This window comes from Ursus americanus, chromosome 3 (assembly GCF_024610735.1).
Source record: "Ursus americanus isolate L20-20 chromosome 3, mUrsAme1.1.p, whole genome shotgun sequence".
NCBI lineage: Eukaryota > Metazoa > Chordata > Mammalia > Carnivora > Ursidae > Ursus > Ursus americanus.
This window is the reverse complement of record NC_142129.1, coordinates 26029397-26052803: the sequence shown is the minus strand read 5'-3', so window position 1 is coordinate 26052803 and position 23407 is coordinate 26029397. Positions and strand designations below refer to the sequence as shown.

Sequence of the window (23407 nt, the reverse complement as noted above, 5' to 3'; positions counted from 1 at the left end):
AGCTGACATTAGACAATGAATATCACACAGACAGAAACAGGGTCCAGGTTTAGCTGCTTTTAAGTCCTTTACAGTCATCCTTAAAATCAGCTGTACTTCTGCCCTTCTCAGTTGTGAAAGCAAATAATTTTTCTTTTCTTTCTTTCTTTCTTTCTTTCTTTCTTTCTTTCTTTCTTTCTTTCTTTCTTTCTTTTCTTCCTTCCTTCCTTCCTTCCTTCTGCTTAAGAACATTCAAACACTCTTCAGTTTCTTAAAGCAAAAATGTCCTGACTGATATATTCACTCATACAGTACTTTTCTTCTACCCTATTGTATTATTGATTTGTAATCTTAATTTCTCAATTACACTATGTATAATTATACTTTGTATAACTCCACAAAGCATAGGCTTTTAATATTTACTGATTTTTCTCATTTTTTATGTTCTCGAAAAGTAAAGATTTACAACTTGACATCTTTAGAAGTTCTATGTTCTAAATAGTAAATTATTATTTAACAAAATGTATAAAATAAAACTTATTATTTAGAATATAGAATATATGGGTTAATATGAAGGTGAACTTATCTATAATTTCAATATGCAGAGATGACCTGTGAATAATCAATGTACATCCATCCATCATTTTCCATGGGATCGTAATATACATATTACTTTGTTTTATTTTCATTTTATTTTTTTCTGAACAATATATTGTGAACATCATTCCATGAATTAATAGCATCATTTTATCACATAAAGGCACTGCACTTTAAATATATATAAAATATATTAGTATATTAAATATTAATATATTATAATATATGTAATAAATCACATAATATATGTGTATATTTGTATATATACAAAATGATATATATAATATATATAAAGGCACTGCACCTTAAATATATATAATATATTAATGTGTATTAAATATTAATATAATATATAATATATTATAATATATAATATTAATATAATATATTTTAAAATCTCCTATTTTAAGACATCTAGATTGTTTCCAAAATTCCCTATGTTTAACACAAGCAAACCAAACAATACTCAAATTTTTAAGCATTCTTTTTTACCTGTTTCTCACATGTTTGGCTATTTCCTGAGGAGATACATACATTTTAAAAAACTTTTGGTGCTTATTGCCAAATAACCCTTCAGAAATATGGTATAAATTTATATCATAAAATAATGAATTAACAGCCTTAATTTTTTTCTCAAATTATAGCTAAAAACTCTTGCTTTGTTGTTTTTAGCTTATAGTTCATTGTGTTTGAGGAAAGGTAATTTTTGGTTTATTTATTTAACTTTTTCTTTGTTCAGTTCTTATTCCCTATTAACAAAATTTTATTCATCTCGTTTTTCTATTGTGATTGCCATCTTTTCTTACTGATTCATTAGAACTATTAACATATAAAGGAGGTTAGCATTTATCACTGATGATGATTATAATGATTATATTTTAGAATTTTTGCCTCTTTTTTTTATACATTAAGAAATTTATTCAGTTTTTTTGTTTGCAATTTAATTTTTGGTAAGGTATATTTAGAAAAGCAGTCCATTTTTGATGTTTCATTTTTTTATTCCTGTAAAGGCTCGCCTGTTTGTTTATCTTGGGTATTATATATGTAGAATTTTGGAATATATATATGTGTGTATATATATACATATAATTGTATTTATATATGTATATATATAGTTGTATTTATATTAAATAGCTACTTTTTGTAAGTGATATCTGAGTACATTTTGTGTTTTATATTTGTATATATTTTATATTACATGCAAAATATGTTATATATAAAGTTACATATTATATGTAAAAGGCATATAGTATATATAACTTCATCTTACAATTTGGCTTAATGGAATTTATGCCATGTAGAAATCTGACAATAATTTTAAACTTGGAAAAGGTTAGAAGTCAAGGTTAACAAGTAGCAAATTAATATAACACTAAAATGTTAAGAAAGCCCTGTAGAATGCAATTCTAGACGTTTGTTACAATGGATCAATTTTTCATTAAATTCTTTAAATGATTTCAATACTTTCTTGGTACAAAACCAACTGCCCTTCTTAATATTTACCAGTAGATGGCGCTATATTAATAAACTAAGATCTCTCTATACTTTAGGAATTGCGGATAAATTTTGTCAAAGTGTTAAAAATCAAAACAATTCTTAGGGCTTGACAAATAAATCTCTAATGATATGCTCACCTTATCTTTAATGCCTGTATCTTAAAATGAAAATTTTCTATATATTTGTAGGGGAGGGCTTAACCACGTTTTACTCGGTATAAATTTTTTCTTACATTTTCACTCTTCTTCCTTTTCAAGTTATAAGATAAATTTGGCTATAAAAAGGCAACTAGCTAGTGGATTTTAAAACAAAAATTATATAACAGATTTGAAATCATGTGAAAGTTGTGTGCTTACAGAACATACACCCACACCCACCCTCTCTCACACACATACATACACATACACATACACATACAACTACTTTTATGCTGAGACTGAAAAAAATCCCGAAAGAAACCAAAACCAAAGCTTAACATTGTGATGATTCCGTGGGACTAATCACAAAATAGTAGCTTCGGTATTTATAGTTATTTACATTTAACAACAGTCCACTACAATTTAGCTTAAGGGAATGCTTACATAGTATTTTACTTACATCAGGACTTGGTCATTCATCAGAGGTTCTGTAACAGAGCAAGGATTTCTTTAACCACCGCTCTCATTTAATGCCATTAAATATAGGTGTCTTTTAAAAGGCAGCTAATTTAGTGTAAGCCAAAATGCCTCCATATGTGTTAATAATGGAACCTTTGTTTAGCATAAAAAATGAACCTTAATAAACCCCTTTCTTTCTGTATTGCTCCTGGCTCTAGAATTTTCTAATGAGTAGCAACGGGAGCTCAGCAACCACTATGTGGTTTCTTAACCTGACAGTAATTGTGTCTAATAAGTAGACCAGAGTATTCGGCAGAAGTTCCATTGAGGTATTCGGTATTACCCAGCTAATTCATGCTAAGGACTGGGAAACAAGTTGTATGCATTAAGAGTGTCCATGAGGCCCTGGTTCAGAAGAAAGAACCATGGAGATAATGTAAAACTTTATTAATGAGCACAAATAGCATCAGTAAATGTTTTATTTTGTTGTGTCTTTGGTATGTGCTTTCCGAATCCACATAAATACAGAGATCAGCAATATTTCACTCCTTTCTTTATAATATGTAGCTCGAAGTACCCACTACCTTTATTGAGTTCTGTCTATGGGCAGAGTGTCTTCCAAGTATTCAGAACTGAAGGGCACATTAAAAAAGAAATAAAAAGCAATGCTTTTGGGTAATAGTCATTTAATTAGGGAGATAGAAAAACATATTCATGCAGAAAATAGCAAAATAGTTCATAGCAGTAGGTAATATACTGTAAAATTTTGTGGGATTAATTAGTGCCTACCTTGATTTTTGATTAATGCTTTTATTAGATTCTGAAGAAAAAGTCTAAATATGTTGTTTCACATTCATCACAGTCCTACTCTGTAGATATTATTATCTTCCCTTTTTGATAAGTGAGGACACTAAGTCCTACAGAGGTTGACTGATTTTCCCACTCGTACAACTAATAGGCCATGGGACAGGATGCGAACTCATCTGCTCTATGTCCAGAGCCTGAGTCTCTCGGACATGCCAAATGCTTTCAGTGCATGCCTGGCACCCAGCTTGGCCCCACACCCATTTTGTCTGCCTCCTAATGCGAAATTTTAGGTCGCCTGTCTTTATTCTCTTCAAATAAAAATCCCACAGAAGATTTTTCGGAGTCAGAGTTGAGATTGATTTCTGTGATTCATTTGTCACTGTGAAAAGAGATTAGAGCTGAAAGAAAAGTGACTCATAGGATGTCTCATGTTCACTGCTGCGTGACTGGCAGCTTCTAGAACAGAGAAACAGACTTTTCCTTTCCTTTGGGGGCAAGCAGCACAAGGACATTTTATTCAGTCAAGCTGATGACAATTTTGCTTTAAATTGGATACCCTAATTCTCCGAGGATCACTGTATAGTAATATTCCTGTGTCCATAAAATCTCAAGTTCATTCTCTTTTTGCAACTGTTTATGTTGTTTGCTTCTCTTCCAATATTTTCACAAAATTATCTTATGTATTTAGGCCCTTAGAAAAGAGAAGTTGCTTTCTGAAAGTTCCAAAAGCAGAAGAATTAAATATTCCTTCATGCAATTTGTCCCATTCACACTCAACCTACTGCTTTGATCAGTTTGTTCTAAATTGTCCTCAGATTGTCTATGTGCTTTGAAACTCTTTGGAATTTATTACTTTGCTACCTATTAAAAAAGAAAAAAAGAAGGACTCCTGGGTGACTCAGTAGGTTAAACATCTGCCTTCATTCGTCTCAGGTCATGATCCAGGGGTCCCTGCTCAGTGGGGAGTCAGCTTCTCCCTCTGCCTCTCCCTACCACCCCCGTCATGCTATCTCTATCGCATGCTCTCTCTCTCTCAAATAAATAAATAAAATCTTAAAAAAAAAAGAATATATCTTTCCTAGAAAGTGTTTTGCCTTATTTGCACTTAGATTACTGATTTTGATTGCTGGTTTTTAGTAAATGGAGCCCAAAACAGTCTGGGGTAATAATTCATGATTACCCTAGAAATTTCATCTCTAAGTCATTGATAAAACTATTTATTAATCAAGCTCTAGTCAACAATGCAGAGGCTTTGTGAGTTATGAATAAATCTATACTGGAAGACAGTATCACAGAAGCATTGAAATATGCCCTTGGAGTCAGACAAACCTGGGCAGGAATTGCAGTGAAAGCTTGGATAAGTTGCCTAAATTCCCTCAGCTTTGGTTTCTTCTGACTTGTTTCTTCAAAGGCTTCTCATAAGAATTAAGTGAAATCACATATGTGTATGTATTATATGTTTATATATACACATGTTATTTTATTTATCTTTTAAGATTTTATTTATTTATTTGAGAAAAAGAGAGAGAGAGCATGAGAGGGGAGAGGAGCAGAGGGAGAGGGAGAAGCAGACTCCCTGATGAGCAGGGAGCCTGATGTGGAACTCAATCCCAGGACCCTGGGATCATGATCTGAGCCAAAGGCAGATGCTTAACTGACTGAGCCACCCAGGGGCCCCTATATACTTAGGATATTTAGCACACTGTCTGGCACTTAGTAAGTCCTTAAGTGGTCATTTAAATTACTATGTCTCGCTTTTTTCTTTCATGGTTTTTAAGCCTTTATTCACAAACCAGACATTTTCCCCCCACTCCTTTTGCCAAAGGTGCATTCGTTTTCTTAATTTCAAAGAGAATGGCCAATAATCTATTGCCAAGCAAGTAAAGTAAGTAAACAAGCAAGTAAAATCCTGTTGGCATACAACAATAAACACTTGTTTTTGCTTATAAGTCCATGGTTTGGTGTTTTTGCAAATCTGGTCTGGTGCTGGGCCAATTTCTACTGTGTCTGGTCAGCAGCAAATCAGCTGGTGGCTAGCTTGTCTAGGATTTTCTCAGCTGCATTATCTACTCTTTGATCCACGTGATCTCTCATCCTCCAGCAGACCGGTTTGGACTGGTTCTTCTTCAAGAAACGGCATAAGGAGATATGTAAGATTATTAAGTTCTAGGCTTGGAACTGGCATACGGTCATCTCTGCTATATTCTTCTGGCCAAAATGTCTACCTTCTAAAGGAAAGAGCTGCAAAGTTATAGGGCAAAGGATGTGGATATAGGAAAAGATGGAGAATGGGTTGTTGTTGTTGTTGTTGTTGTTTTACAACTAACCTATCATAAAGTCAAGGTGGCTAAGAAAAAGAGACTTCAAAAAGTTGCTCATCTGTTTTTGGCAATTTTTGTATCTGTCGCTTTCAACTTCTCATGATTTTTACCTTCAGAGCTGATATCACTGCAAAATTCTATTTTATACAAATAATAATAATAGCTGGCCATTATTGACTATATACTAAGTGCTAGGCATATTGGTATTTTGCATGCCCTTTCTTATTTAAATTTCATAACTACCCTTCAAGGAAGATATTATTTTATTATTATCATCTCTATTTTGGAGGATAGCGAACTTTAGAGAAATAAACAATTTATTCATGGTCAGGATGCTAATAAGCAACAGAGCCAGAATCTGGATTCAGGTTGTTTGGAGTATAGTATTTGCATTGCAGCACTGCCTGTCTCCCCTCTTCCATCAATCCTGTTTATTGATTCTGGAATGTGCTAGCCAAAATAAAGAAACAAACACTGGCCACTTAGGTGATTTTTACTTCCTATTAAATACAAATGAATTAATTCATGCCAGAAGCTACGGTTTTGAGACATAACTCTTTTGTATGTAATTATTACAAGAGGCCAGCTAGAGAATACCTCAGAGGTCCCTTTTCCACCTGCAGTGTAGCTGAACTTAACACTTTCAGAGCCTATATTCTAATTGGTAGCCATGTTCCCATAGCGGAATGAACCAATTAACTAAGTTTCCATCTAACTCCTTGCTAAAATGTCAGGACTAAAACGGGATTCATTTAAAAGGCGTACAATAATAAATGGGGTCCATTTAAAACAAGATACCCTAGGCTGTATTCCTAATTAGAAGAATGAAATGATCTCTACTCCAGAAATTGTAACCTGTTCTTGGTATTTGTGTAGTTTTATTAGATGTTCTGATGTCTAATATCACCTGAGTCACTGAGACATTTTTTGGAAAGTTTTCTACTGCGTGAAATAACCTTCACACAGAATAAAACTAATTGGCTTGGATGCATATGAATTATACAAACTGACAGGATAACTGTTAACCTAGGTCTCTCACAAACCTCAGAATCATCCTTGGTTTCTCTCTTCCTCTTGCTTCCGTCATTCCCCACTTCTGCCCCCTCTCACCGTGCCAATTTTCCAGTATACGCTTGTAGATCTATAGATGAAATCTCTTCCGTTTTCCCTCTTTTCTCCGTGGTCCCTGCCAACTGCGCTGGTCCTGACTTGTCATCTCTCTCTTGGAATGCAGAACAACCTTGTAGCCATTGTCTAACCATCAGTGTCGCTTTCATCCACACTGATTCCAGTTAACATTTCAAGATAAATATCCCCAAATTCCTTATTTTATCATGGCCTTAAGTACTCTTAGTATTGATTACCCTCATCTCTCTTGAATTGGCTTTCAGATTATTGGAGGTCTTGGAGAGATCTGTGTGTCCGACAGAAAAATGTCCGTCTCACGCCAATCATTGTTAGGTGACATTTGGACAGGGCTGGGGACATAGAGCTAGGAAAGGGCAGAATGGCTGACATGTCATTCTAATAATCTGTACAGGATATTGACCGCCGCTCACAATTCTGATCAGGTGTGCAGGGTATTGATGAAGGGATCAGATGGCTACTATAGATTAGGGAAGCTGGAGATGAAATCCAGGAGAATAGGTTAACATTTGGAAGGCAAGTACCAGAAAAGGTAGTTCTATGCAGAAGTCATGCAATGGTCTGGGACCGGTCAGCTAGAGAGGTACTAGGCGGTCGGTACTAAAGCTGAGCTCGGCAAAACCTCAATGAAGAGTTAGGAGTCTCTCTGAAGATCATAGGAAAGGTAGGGAGCTGGTACAAAATGATGCCGGATGGTACTGTGCTGTTGTGTGACCAGGTCCCCATTCATCACTGGCTTCTTAGGGTGGTTCACTCATAGATTCTTCCTCTCTGATTAGGAGAATTATATGTGGAATTTCTTTCCCATTCTTTTTGGGCTGAGCCCTGTTGGGCTTAACTTCATAGAAAATGACAGAGAACAGAGGAAAAAACATCATAAAGAAATTATTTAAATGATCATTATGTATGAAAAATGCTCAAATTTAAAAATAAAGAACTGTAATTTGAAATGAGGTAAATTTTTATTGTTAAAATTGACAAATATAAAAATGTACTCAATGTTGCTAAGAATGGGCGCAGGCATAGATTTCCTGTGATTTTTGAAGAGCATTCCTAACTATCCTTTGAAGTTTTGGGGAGCCCAGGTACCACTTCCTACACTACTGATGTCTTTAGTACAAAATGTTAGAACTTGGTTTGGTGATATATATTTGAAGCTAAAAAATATTTACATTGTTTGACTTAACAATCTACTTCTAATAATTTTTTCCTACCAAAATCATTGAAGATGTTTCCAAATATGTACAAATAAACATCTTGAACAAAATTTTGTAAATTTGGGGAAATAGATTAAACAGACTGCAATATGGAGTTGGCTAAGCAAATGCTGGTCCACTAATTCGGCAGACATCCATTAAAACACGCTATAGAATATTTAATAACATGGGGGAAATAATCATAATGTTTTATTATGAATATAACAGCACAGTAAGCAACTATGTTTTTGTAAAAATTCAAATGTGTATGTATATACGTGAAGAATCTTGTTAGGCTATAACCAAAAATGTTCTTAGTGATTATCACTGAGGGTGAGACCACTAAGGTTATTTATTTTCTTTGTGTTCTTATACTTTAAGACATTCTTTAATGTTTATTTTGCAATCAGAATAAAACCTATACATTTTATTTTTTAAAAAGTGTTGACTAATATGTTTTATATTTGCTCTTATTAATGAAATATGAATTTTTTTCTTTTTGTTTGTACTTATTCTAGGGATGATTTCTATGAGGTCTATATTCATTTAAAATATATCTATATGTTGCTAGTACCTATGTGAATGAAGTGTCTCTATTAACACAATACATTTTAGCAGCGTTAACACATAACATTTATTTAAATAGTGACATTACGTTGGGGATTCTTCACAGAACAACAAAGATATGGCAAGGAAAGAAAGGCTACAAAGGGAGTCATAATCACTCTGCCAAGGGCTTCTTAAGCTAACCTCCCAAGTCTCCCATCAATATCTGAAAAATCAATTTTCTTCTCTCAGATTTCTTCCCAGTCTTAAAGTTAAGACTAGCTTTAAATTGGATGAGTTTGAGGTTTGGGGGGATTACCTTATCAGGATAAGTTTATCTAGTTGGTGATATGGGAAATTTTGCAAAAATATATTGGTAAACTTACAATTCAAAAACTAGGTAGAAATGTTTGATGCTGATTAATTTAACAACTCTGTTTATGCTATTAAAATATTCATACAGGTGAAATTTCTGAAATAGTTGCAGTCATTTACAATACATTCCATTTATCTTCTCTGCCTCTAGAGAAGCTGTATAAACCAGGAAACAATAGCAAGGTAATTTTGTCAGGTTGTGATGATAGTTTCATCTGTGGGTGTATCAGGCTTTGAAACAAGGTCCAGTCTGATCTTGCAGGGAGCGCACACTAACTTGCCGCACTGATTTTGGGGGTTTATAAGAGGAATCGGGAGCTCCGAATGTGAGATTTGGAAGGAGCAAGAGATAGCACTGTAGCTGAGAATGCTGTTTGAAATTACTTAAGAGACAGTTAAGAAAGTTTCAAGATGACTATTAGATATGCAAAGCCATAGAAGCCACAGCTATTGGTGGTACCTAGATATCAAGATATTTTGAAATGGATTTGAGATCCAAGCCTGTATTTCTTTGAAATTCTAGATGGTTTAAGTTACTCTTTTGAAAAGGATTTTTTAAAAATAGAGAGGTCAGATTAATAGAAGTAAACCCCTAAACAGGTTAAACCAAGGTATAACTGGACATTATTATAAAATTGAAGTCAAAAATCCTAATTTGATACTTAAAAAGGCTTTATTAGCTTCTGATTGTATCTTATCATCCCTGGTTAGCTTATCACGATAAAGCAATCATACATGTAATTATACTAAATGCATACAATGCTGGGAAAGTTCACTTATTTGTTATTTTTCAATACTAAAACACAGATAAAAGAAAATAAGATATACTTTATTCTAAATATATTAAGGAATATAGTTAATTTTTCTGGAATTTTTTTTTGAAAACTCCATCATTGAAATGCAATAAATAGGGAAATAATTATGGGCCCTTAAACAGATTTTATGTTCTTATTTTATTTTTTTACATTATATTATGCATGAACATACTTCTCTAGATATCTGACACACTGAAGACATTATTTCATGATATTCAAATAAGTCTTTACTTGTGTAGTGTTAGAAAGCTAATAAAAAATACCATCTTTGTTCTTCCTCACAAGGTGAGATCCAGCACTCCTTCCCGAACTTCTCAAGATCAAGCTGTTCTATTGTCTGTTGAAGAAAGAAATCATGAACTTCCAGTTTCTTTTTTATCTGGGTGAGTGGCTACTTAATGTTCAAAAATTACAATGGACTCTAATCAAATGATACAAGTTGCTGAAGATTTTCTAATGGAGGTCAGAGTCCTCTCACATTCATTTTCCTTTTTAAGCTATTATATCATATTAGCCTTTAATACTTCATGTCCTGCTAACGAGAGCAAAAATTTGTGAGATGAGTATGCACCCGGTAGAGCCGGCCTTAGACAAACCTCTATGGCCAGCAGCCCTGTTACTTCACAGCTCGCTCTACCAAATCAGATGGTCAGCTTTGCCCTGCACTGTCCTTGTTGCTCTTCTGGGCTCTCAGTTCATGCCACATTTCAATATGCTTTGAGGGGCATTGCCATACTCTGTCACCTATCATTCAATTAAAATGTAGTCTAATGAGCTACCTAGACTGATAGGGCCTAATAAGTTGCCTGTATAGACAGGAAATCTTCTAGATAATATTTCATATGTTAGCTGGGAGCAAATGGACAAAATCCTTATTTCATTTGCATAATCATTAGTGATTATAATTTTGGAACTTTCAACCCAAATGGTAAGATGATGAAGAAAGGTATTTTCATATACCCATCCATTTAACACATACACACATATATAGATATTAACATAGATACACAGATTTAGTACCTACTGGATGTCAGTCATGGTGTGACTATCAGAAATACGTTGGTGAACAAAAACACATTATTGCCCGTAGGAAATTCACTCTCTGGAGTGATGGAGGCATTAATTCGTTATTATAATAATGAATATATACAAGTGGGATAAGTGCCATAAAGAACAGCTTAGTGGTGTTATGAGAGGATATGATTGGGGATTGGACCTAATTAGGAGTTTTGATAACTGAGCCCAGAGAAAAAGAATGTATCGATATTAACCAGGCAAAGAAAGCAGTGGGGTGAACATGCTTCAGGCAAAGGCAACAGAAAGGGTGGCGTTTCCTTGAGGAATGTGTGTCTTAGTGAATCACCTCCACTTCTTGCTCTCTGAGAGTGCAACGCAGAGACCAAGGCGGTATTCTCTTTCCTTTACATCCCCCAGTTTTCCACAAATGGTACCAACTCTCAGCTTAGCTCCCAAATCCGTGCTGTAAGACTGAGGGCCCAAGTCTGTGCTGTAAGACTGAGGGACACAATGGAAAAAACAAAACAAAACAAACAAAATCAGCCAAATTATTTGTGAAGTAACTAAGATAGGGAACTAAAAACACAATTTGCTAGCTTCCTTAGGTGAAGATCTTTAACAATTTAAATCCCAGTAATCTGAAGCTGATTATTTCTGATGATTTAACAGTAAAGCAATTAAATGATACTCTATAAAAGACTTTTAAACTTATGAAGCAAAGATCCATTTAACCTATATGGAATTTAGATATTTATCAATAATATCATGATTAGCATAAATCTATTTCGATACTTATTGCTTTGACATTTTTCACATATCAATTTTTTTTGAATAAACAAACGAGTTATAGAGAGAGCATAAAGAAAAAGGGTTGTAGGTCTTTGGCCACAGAAATTTGTTAATTCTCTGGCAACATAGTTTGCTTTATCTGTCAAATACTTATCCCTTTTGAAATAATACTACACCCCAAACAAATAGCAGTGGTTATCCTTTCATTTCATACCTGCAACGGCTCCACATCACAACTGCAGGTAAGATTCTCCCAGAGTCCAAGTCAGGAAGCAGTGCTTTTCAGAGTCTTAAAGAATAGGTAGATGCTGAAAAAAGAGGAATCAGTAGTGATTCTTTAGGTAAGAGAAAGAAGGTAAGGGAAAGAAATAAGAAAAAATAAGATAACATGTCTACTATGGAAATCACTCTGGTGGACAGACAGATCTGTCTGTCCACCACTGTGTGTGTGTCTGTGTCTATATATATATTCACATCTCTCTGTCCACTAGAGAGATAAACACATATACATGTACCTTTATGTGTGTGTGTGTGTGTGTATAATTACAGTGAGAAATAACACAGAAGATTGTCAATACTACCCATGTTATCATTACTTGAAGATGAACTCCTTATCAAGGTCTGAAGATAAAAGTGATAAACACAAGTTTTTGTACCCCAGTATATATTTCTCCAAGACTATGAGACTATTCCTTTTAGACAAAACCTCACATTAGACAACTAGTGTGTGGTTTAGTTCCATGGTCCTAATGAGACCGTCACATAAAAGTTCTAGCCAACCAATCTTAAAGAACACCATGTGTGATAATCACAGCCCAGGCCAGGTGGAGATTCTCATTAAAGGTTAAAAATGTGTTGGTATTAGAATAAATAGTGTTTTTTGGCACATATGCTACAATGGGTCACAAATCTAGATGTCTGTAGGGCTTGGCAAATGATGTACGTGCAGAAGTAGTGTAGAACAAGGTCGTCAAAATGCAGTCCTGGCATTAGAAGCCTAAGCATCGAACAGGGAACTCGTAGCTAATACAAATTCTCGGACTTCGCTGAAGACCTAGGGGATTAAAAACTTGAGGTGAGGCCAGCAAAATGTGTTTTAACAAGCTCTACAGGTAATTCTGATTCATGCTCAAGTTTGAGAACAACCACTGTAGAATAATGGGGATCTGTGGACTATAGTGAATTTGAAAGTGAAAGTCCTAAAGCATTCATATCCAAGATCAACAAACCAAAACAGAACACAAACACCATATAGGAGTGAAGAATTTAACCCGTGGTACACCAGTTTACGAATGAATAGATGTAGGAGTGGTTAAGTTATAGTAGTGGTTATGAGGAAGAGTCGAATGCAGGTATACCACACGCTGAAAAAGCTGAATTCTTTCTGAAATAAATATTCATATTTATAACTTATTAATATATAACATGTAGGAAACAAAAATTTTCAATGAGAATACATCTATAAATGTATAATCAAGACTCGTGTGAGAGTAATTCAATATTTGCTTCATGAAGGAGTGGTGTGAGAATTCTTAAGTATTCTTATTATAATTAGCACACTTAAATATGTACAGCATGTGGCAAAACAAAATAACTCAATCTTATTTACTCTGTCTGATTCTTCTATCCATGGATCATAGGTTAGAGTGCCATATATACTTGGAGCTCCTTTCACTAAATGAAAAATTTATAAGAGGAAGGTTCTTGTTTGCCAAGTTTCTGTTGTATCCTATTTTCCAGATTCTTGGCACACTGTCGGTGCTCAGTAAATATTTGTTGAATAGATGAAAGTGAAGACAAGGTATTTAATTTTCCTGCCTACTCACATCTTTTTTTTCCCGAAATTATTCTTCCATAGCTCAAACTGTGTGTATGATTACCTGATTACCACACTTTCACCATGGCTGAAGGACTGTATAACTGATGGGATCAGAATGAATTTGGCCATTTTCTTCTTTGTCCTGGAAATATGGAATTGGGACACGGAGACTTCATGAGACTGTATTTGGCATTTGAACTGGGTGGTACTAGGTTAGCTATTTTCTGTGAATCTTTCAGTGGGCAAGTAATGAATGTCCTCCTACTATCTCTAGGGTAACAAGAATCCTTCAGTCAATAAAGCATGCTTAATTTATTGGGATGTATAGATTGTTAAAACAATTACATATATTGGGGCGCCTGGATAGCTCAGTCAATTAAGTGTCTGCCTTTAGCTCAGTCATGATCTCAAGGTCCTATGATCCAGTCCCACATCGGGCTCCTTGCTCAGAAGGGAGTCTGCTCCACCTTCTGCCCCTTCCCCTGCTCATGCTCTCTCTCTGTATATATATCTCCCTGTGTGTGTGTGTTTTCTCTCTCCAATAAATAAATAATCTAAAAAAATGATTACATAAATAATGTTGAGAAATTAGTGTTGTGAAGAAAATTAAAGCAGGGCAAGGTGATAGATAGCAAAGGGGGGATGTTATTTTAAATTGTCAGTGACTGGCTCTAAGCTGGTGCCATGTGATCAAGACTTGCATGAAGTGAGGAGCAAATCTTGTGCACAGCTTGGGGAATAATGACTCAAGCAGGGAAAACAGCAAGCAGGAAAGCCCCAAAGCAAGAAGACCATTTCGGTTGGACTAATGTGAGTGAGATAAGAGGTGAAACGAGATATAGAGTCAGGAACCAAATCCTTTGTCAGGATAAGCTCTGTGGAGTTTTTCTAATGGCTCTGTTAGAACGTTTTAAGAGTTTTAAGAAAGGGAGTGATTTATGTTGTCAAAAGATCATCTTGGGTGGCAAACAGTGGAAACAGGGAAACCATTTAAGGTGTTAACACTGGTCAAGCAGTAAGGTGGTAGTGGATGTGCTGATGGTTAGATTTAAAATATATTTTGGAAGTAAGCTTAGAGGGTCTGCTGGTGGTTTGGATGTGAGGTATTAGATAAAGAGCAGATTTACTGGGTGAATCCCCTAAGTGAATGTGGTGACCTTTATGGAAATAGGAATACTTGGAGGGGGAAACAAGTTAGTTTGGGGTTATAGTGGCAACAGAATCAAGAGTTTGGTTGTAAGCATGTGAAATTTGGGATTTGTATTAGACATGGAAATGAATACACTGAGTGGACTTCAGGTTATATGTCTAGAGTTCAGCACAGTGATTGACAAGGGCAGTGTTACTGGATCAGTGGGGACAAGAAGATGTGCAAGGTGAGCTCAAGAGTGAATAAGAAGCAAGGAAGTATAAAGACAGCAGATGTAGACAATTGCTACAATGAGTTGTTGTTTTTTTTTAATTGGAGAAATACAGTACAAACTATAAGGGGATTGTAGATCAAAGTTTTTTTCTAAGGTGGGTATTTTAAAATATTATAACTTGAAGGTATGTATGACTATGGAATGATCTAGCAGAGAGTGGAAAAATGACACAAAAGAGAGGTAATTATAGAACTGACATCTTTGAGATGGGGGGGGGGAGTGTTCTAGTCCACTAATGAAGGTGTTGGCCATAGACAGGGAACAATTTCTCTATTATAAGAAGGGTGAAAGCAGAGTGTCTGAAGATAGACACAGGTTATTTGGTAGGTATGATGATAGGGAGAATGTGTGAGTGCTTTTCGGATTACTTCCACTTTTCAGTGACTGTGCAGTAAGGTTCTCTGTTGAGAGTGATATGTGGGAAGGGGTGTTGGAGATTTTGAGAGAGAAGAGGTGCAAAATTGTCTCTTCAAAGTATATAAGAGTGAGTTAATTAGGGAAATATTTTGTGCATGAAAGAAGGGTGAAGGAAAAATGAATCTGAAATCTAGATAGAAGATCAAATGGTAAAATGGAGATAAGAGTGATTTTGAGTCTAGTCGCACAAAAAGCTCAGTTCTTCTTGCCGTTGGGCATGTCTCTTTTCCATAAGTCCATCCCTCTTCCCAGCCATTTGCTATTGTTGTTGTTGTTTGTATTGTTTTGTGTTGCTGAAGCAAGTTTGAAAATATTATAGTTATTATTTAACCATCATTGATTCTTGATGAAAACTCTGTGTAAACATAGAAAGTATTACTGTGATATACTAACCAACATCTGTTTGATCCTGTAGTTTCTCCAAAGGCTTTTCCCATTCCATTAGCAACAATCATTGTCTCATAAAAGCAGTGACAGAAGAATTAAATTTTTATCTTTAGAATTAATAAATAAAGCCCTAAGGGAAACAGAGAATGAAGTTTTTGCTATTAGAAAATAATTTTGAAGAACATGAGATCAGTTGGTATCAGTTTGTTTGTTTTCACTGGCTCAGGAAGATGGAGACAGTGGGTTTAACAGTACTTCCTTTTACAAGTCATGGAATTCATTAAAACTTATAATATTTGTAGAGGCAACTAACTGCATGCATCCCATTCCAGGCCACAGCCAGCTATCCCAAGAAATGAGAGGATCAAACCACGTCATACCTGGAACCCATTTACAGCACACGCGTGCTGTGGTACACCCACCGGGAAAGCTGGTAGAGGAAAGAGGAGGGCACAGACATTGGTGCCTATGCATTAGGGGGTTTAAAAAACTGAGTTACGATTCTTCCACACTTAGGTTTCTGGCTTGAATATTGTATTTCTTTTTTTTAAGGGACAAAGAACACTGTATGAATTTATAGAGAGGTGAGACAATCTGGCTTCTTGTTCATGTTTCCCTCTCCAACTGCCTCTATTTCAGGATCAGACAACAGAATTTTTCCTTCCTTTCAGGATGCTGCGTATTTATATATACAATACTGTGCCACTGAAAGGAGAGAATTGAGAGCTGTGCATAATGTATGAAAGCAACTAGCCCACAGGCTTGGGATAATATCTGCCTTAGAAATCTGTTGAATGAATTGAATGACTAAATCTTTAATGAGTAGAGTAGCTTAAACATTCTGATTGGGAGTGTCCTGCATCTTTGATTTGATCCTGTTAACATGGACTTACGTCTGTCCTTGTTGAGTATGGCTTTTTATTTCTGGGTAATTTAAAAGTGTGATTAAATGAAATCATAGAACTGTTGAAGATCCAAAAGCAAGTTAATTATTTTAAAGTAGAAATTTCTGGGTCTTTTTTCCCCCTGAAATGTTTTCTCTGGTCTATGAAGTAATTTGGGTGAAAATTATGAACATTAAAAAAGTTAAGTGTGCATTGATGACACTAGCTCTAGAAATAAATTTCCTTCAAGGTTCACGATCAGTGAAGGAGAGCATGAGATTCCCTATGACTTATACTGGGTGGCCAGAAATAAATAATTTCATTTGACTGTATGGGATTTAAGTAAGAAAGAAACATAATTGGGTTAATACAAGATTGGTCCCAATGTGGAGATGATAGCTCTCTTAAGAATTATAATCTACTTAGTATACAAATCCCTCAGAGGAAGTAGAAAAAAAGGAACAAGATTAGCAAGTCAGTAGGCAAAGAGAAATCTGTTTATAATTTTGTATTGATTTTTTCATGGTATATAAATTAGAAAACTTGACTGATTCTGTATGTGAAAAAATTCAAAAGCAAAACTGGTGGAGCTTGTGAAGAACATAATTATGATTCCCAGAAGTGTGGGACCCACAGCGAGGGCTCAGATACACATGCTGGTGTATAGTCAGATGATTACAGGGAGAAGAAGCAGAAGTATTTGCATTTGTGGATACAAGCAGAAGCTGAAATAAGATTATATTTTAGGGAAATATTCAAGATTTGTACATCTTGCTCTCAAAAATATATTCAATTTCTTGAGAAATTTGAAGAAGCTTTTGTCATATTTTCCCATTAATAATCAAAATAAGACAAAACTTATAAATATTTTTATACATAGCCCATCCAGATAAACTGCAATAACTTAACTGTCTGTTTTGCTAAAGTGCGAACAATCTGTTGTTGCTTGTCTTGTGTTCTGTTTGTTTAATGTGAAGATGCAGACAGCCTTCTGTTCTTTTGTTTATGGGGTCTCTTAATTCTGTGGCTCCTCTGGCACTGATTCTTTTTTCTTCTTTTTTTTCTAAAAGGTAACAGAGTTACAAGTACAATACATTTATTTAATTTGTTTAGATTTATAAAACCATGCCCATTCTCTAGGCCTTTGGGGGCATGAACTAAATCAGAACATATGGCATAATCTATTATTTTCTCAACTCTAGTTATGTAGTAAGGCATTGTTTAAATGTCAACGAGGAAACCTTGGATCGTTCTCCTTGGAACAGTGATTCCTTGGATAATGTTCAGTTAAATTTAATAAAGAGGCATTTTATTTTCTTTAAGTAATCCACCAAGGCCATTGTTTTTAATCTTTTAAGAATAATAGGAAACATCCAGAATTCCTTTCTACTCCTGGAAGTCCAGCTAACCTAGTTAACCATTGTCATAGGGCATATTATTTTAAAAAATATCTTAGTAGTATACTGTAAGTAAATTTACAATGTATTCAGATGGCTAACAGTCATAACATTTATTTTTAGTACTTATAGTCTTCATTCCTAAATTAAAGAAGTTAAAAATGTGGAAAATCAGGGAATATCCTTTAAAAAAATTTTTTTTTAAGATTTTATTTACTTATTTGGCAGAGAGAGAGAGAGAGAAAGACAGAGCACAAGCAGGCAGGGGGCAGGCAGAGGGAGAGGGAGAAACAGGCTCCCCACTGAGCAAGGAGACTGACATGGGGCTCCATCCCTTGGATCATGACCTAGCCGAGGGCAGACGTTTAACCGACTGAGCCACCAAGCACCCCAGGGAATATCCTTCTAAAGAATATTATTTTATTCACAGTAAGTTTATATTTCCATGAGTGATGTTGGCAGAATAGTTACAATTGTTTCACACAACATAAAAATGACTACGCTGAACAGGGAAAGAATAGATAAGTCATGCCAGGCCAAAGTTCCTAAAAGTCAAAAGTTTTTGTTTATTCGCTTGTTTTACCAGAAGCCAAATCCAGAAAACATGGATTTCAGGTCTATCTAAATGGCCAGCACAAGAGGCAAAAGGATGTTCCACTTCTCTGGAGGGTTCTACTTTGATCCTATCAGTAAGTAGTTGAGAACAATTCTGAAGCATGGACCACCTTTTCTCAGTTTCTTCTACTGTTTCTTCCCAATTTTCTACTGGTGTTTGCATATATACACGAATGCACATGCACATCCCACCAGGTTACTACTCTTTGATGGTAGGGTGGCTAAATAACTGCTTTTTCTACCAATTTACATCTTGGCTTTTCTTAACATTTTTATTTGAAAGGTTTTGCTGAACCCCCATAATGCTCATATGTTAGAGATAGGCACCTATTTTTGGATGGAAAAATTTCATGCCATCAAGAATCTCACATGTATTAGGTTTACATTATTCTTCCTTTGCTTTCTTGAATAGGACCAAATGGCCTATTAAAAAACCTTTCAAGAAATCCTATAGTTAGAGAAAACTCCATGTCAGATACTATTAACATAAAACTTCATCAAGAACTGTGATATAACTTGGTTATATAGAGCATCAACCCCTTGAATATGGCCCTACAGACATTTTTATCATTTCACAACCAGCACTATTAACATTCAAAAAACAAAGTTTGGTTGAAGTTAGGAGAACAAAGTTTCAAAGAAAATATAAGGATTTTTTTCCCCTAGAAACCGGAATAGACACTATTTCTAGTGGTTCATCTGTGCTTTTTAACTTATCACTAATGGTTTTTAATCTGTTTATCTGGATAATAGACTTAATGAAAGATCATGACTCTACCTGACATTTAATAATGAATTTCATGTGGGCTTAAAAGATTTTATACCTAAAGAGATATTTGCCCAATATTTCACAACATAAAGAGATCCACATGCTGATATTTTACCAAGCACTCTCCTTAGACCAGAACTCCTTCTTGGGCTCCACATCCTTGCTGATCATTTCAACGTGGCCATTACATGGAGAACTAACACTCAATAAATAAACAGTAGAGCTAATCATCTTCTTGAATCTGGTCTTACTCTTGTATTCCCTGTCTAACAAAATATGCACTTAACTTCTTCCTACCAGACCATGATAAAAAAGTTAACAGTACTGTTCTATCTCAACATGCTATGGATCTTTGAAACCTGTTTGCAATGTAATATACAACTCTTTTTGCCTCTGTAGTTAGTTCCTTAGTACCATTTATATAATCCTGATTATATCAGTATTCATGATGCACCATCATTTGCTGTGCGGCCTCTGAACACTGGCTTCCAATGACTCCTTCAGAGGTAGTTGCTGTGTTTCATTGATGACCACGATAAGTGTCAGTTTTACCCAGAGTATGCAAATTAAATCAGAATAATAACTCATTTCCTGTTAAATTTATCATTCAAAATTTCATAACCAAAGTAGAATAACACATCTTTCAACCATGTATTCTTTGGCTATTATCGTTGCATTCGCTGCATTTCGAGAAGGTGATCTTTCAGTGTTAATTGCTCCTCCTCCTTCCACATACTGTCTCCTAGATAGGAGCAGTAACCCATGGGCTGGGTAGGCAAGAGACTAATGGACAGAGCAAGAGTAGTATCTTAAATTTGAAGAATATTCCTGTCTGGCATAGCTTAAGACTGGCCTGGGAGATTATAATATTACCACAATGATCAGAAAATAGAGGACCATTTGGAAGGATTGCTGTTGTAAGCAAGAGTCTTCCAAAGTTTTCATGGAAGATAGTGCCTGACATATGCCACAAAACCTGCTAAGGGGGTGGGGTGTTGTGTAGCCACACTCCCACAGACTCTAAGCCAAGGATGAGCAATGACCCAGTGAGACTGAAGAAAAAAACCCAGAAACAGAGGAGGGGACATCAGGTTATTGCAGGAACTTAGGTACAGGGTATCTGGGAAGGGCAGACTGGACGAAGCATCTGCTGCTGGGATCTACATGCAGCAAGCTTTATAGTATAGCAACTAGCCTAGCAACCCTCTATAGCTTTCCCCCTCCTTGCACAGCCAACATTCCAAGATCAAAGCCCACCACCTAGACATTCTGTGTTACCAATGAGATGCCCCAGGTTGGTCACCCCCGAAGTCCCTGACCTGGAACATTGAACAACATATTTTTCTATTATATCTTGTTTGCAGGAAATAACAGAGAGAGAATGAGATCTTACATTCTCCAGATACTGATTAACAGGGGCATTCAGAGTGTGTTTGTGTAAATCAGCCATCTGACATTTACCATTCAGATGATCTCCCCGGCTATCAGCAGCAAGGGCATATAGTAAAAGTCACCTGCTACCAACCCTGGCACCATTTCATGCTATAGATTAGAGGTAGCACTATGGTTGGAACAAGGGGAAGGGCTAATGCACAGGCCCATACACGTGACTCAACCCCAAGGGTCAGTGGTTGTTCATCAGTAGCCAGAACCCTGAACTCACCCTATGCCCAATATGAGTGAAAGTCACTCAAGTCAATGTGGTGGCTCAGTTTTCTGAGATCCTGCAAAAGCATTACCTTGCTGAGCAACTGGAGCAATCCTCTTACTAGGCTGTCTTCCCAGACCTGGAGCTCAAACATGAAGAACTGGGAAGACTACATAGGTTGAGTGAGTCTTCTCCTTGGGTCATCTGGTTGAGCCCATGTACCAGATAGAGTGTCAGAGAATGCCCCAAGTGGAGAAATGGGTACCAGGGCTCATCTGGCCCCCTGTCTGGTCTATGGGACTATGCTTAGATGGCATTGTACGCCCTGGACATCCCAGGGACAGGATGACTTAGAACATTTTGAAGAAAGTTCTTAGAGGCATGCATCCTCGGAGGTGTAGGGCCTAGGGCAGAGGCCCCACTTGTCTAGGTCTAAAGGCAGTACTGGGTCAGCCCTTGAGTTAAAAATACCCCAGGACATCAAACTTTCAAAGTGGTTGAATAGAATAATTTTGTTAAATGGAGATAAACCAAGCTGAATTAATTGAGTGTGAATGGTAATTTTTGAGTATTCAATGTCAGATACTTAAGTATTCACAATAATTTAAGAATTAATTAAGCTGTATATATGCACATACAAATTGTCCCTTTTACCTGAAGCTTTGTAAATTTGTGACATTGTCTCCTGAAGGGAAGGAAAGAAAGAACACCAAGGGATATTGTGTGAAGACATGTTTTCCCTCCATAATATTACCTGCAAAAGTTTTATGGTATGGTGCATAACATTCATGTATTCATCCTAAGTAAATGCCCTTGAGATTGAAGAAATAAGAAAAAAGTTCTAGTATTCCTAAATTTGTGCAACAAGCATGTAGTTACATTATCCATGTGAGCCCTATATTTTCAGAAGTTTCAAGGAGCTTCAGTCATCCAGAACCATTCATAACTCCTTACAAAGTCCATTTGTTTTTTATATACTGGCATAATTATTTGTTAAAGTTAATAAAACAATTTTATAAAACTCTTGATTTTTAATCATTTCTTTAATATTAGTGATTGCATGCTGCAAAGTAAGATTTCTCATAATTTAAAACTAGGACTAAAGTATAAAACTTTTCTAATTTAAAGTCTTTCAATTTTCGAAAAATGGAGGAGTCTGAAATCTTTAGTTAACATTGAAATACAGGGTTTCTGGGGTTTGTAGTTAACATTAAATTATCTGAATTCACATAAATCCTGCATCTGTAAAATTCTACTTAAAGAACTGGCAAAAGTGAAAAGTTCAGCAAATCCAATTAAATACTGCTAACAGACCCAAACTGACACAAGACAAACAAAAATATATCTAGGCACCAATAGATATTTTAAATGTTAAACCTTCCTAGCCCTGCTTTGAAGAGGATAAATTGAGTGAAATTGGGGGTGTATTTGGCCATAGATTAAGATGAACTGAAATTTTCAAGGTGACTGCTTTGATGCTTGTCAGAAGTTGTTGAGAAAATCTGACTCACTCTAGTGGTCTCTTGAAACCTTAAAAAATATTACAAAAACTCTACCCAGTACCCCTGAGAGATGCAATATAAATATCTATAGAAAAATAAGCAAATAATTGGCAGTGATTATGAAGTAGAAAATGCAAGAAACTTTTCACGTAAAGGAATTACCCCATTAAATAATTACCGAGCTCAAGAAAGGAGCAATGCTCCTGGACCCATACCTGTTGGTTATATATCCAGAGAGCTAATTCATCAGGAAATTTTCTAAACATATTTTTATTAGTAAACCTTAAGTTCCCTAATCATTACATGGTAACCCAGAAGATGGAAAAGACATACAAATGGACTCAGTTAGCCTGCTGCAGTAACATTCCAGTTTGAGTATGTGGACTATTTATTTTAGCATGCTCAAGCCTTTTGGAATTAATCTCCAACTCTTCAGTTGAAGCATGTGAAAGTAAGTAAAAATGGAAAGTCTAGGAAAGATAAAAATGAAGACTGATTTACCACTAAAAAAATCACTGAAAATACAGATTGTTATTTTGGCTATCCATTATCAGTAATTATAGTAAACTAAACATCTCAATAGAACAGCCCGAGCTCTAAACATGGCGGAAGAATCAAAGACTTTAAAACACCTCATCTTAAGGAAGAGAAAAAGAATTAGGAATGTTTTTCCTTCTTCCTGTTCTTCTTTTGCTCAAATATTTCTACCATGAGGGGTAATGAGAAAAATAAAATTGAGATAAAACACTCTATTCCAGATTGGTTTTGACCAATTGAGGAGTGGAATAAAATTAAAACACTTCACACTGGGATCCATTCCTCTCTTATCCTATACCTGTTAAGTCCTCTCCTACCTCTTTATGA

The 23407-nt window shown here is 35.5% G+C and overlaps 1 long non-coding RNA gene across 2 annotated transcripts in view; it reads left to right on the top strand.

The window, feature by feature from the left end:
* LOC123788998 (uncharacterized) overlaps positions 1-23407 on the top strand; it is a 286821-nt gene that overhangs the window by 38346 nt on the left and 225068 nt on the right. For both annotated transcript variants that reach the window (XR_015723874.1, XR_006778631.2), the window contains exons 4-5: positions 10161-10258; positions 18596-18698. This is a non-coding gene — a long non-coding RNA (uncharacterized LOC123788998). The remainder of the gene's footprint in view (positions 1-10160; positions 10259-18595; positions 18699-23407) is intronic.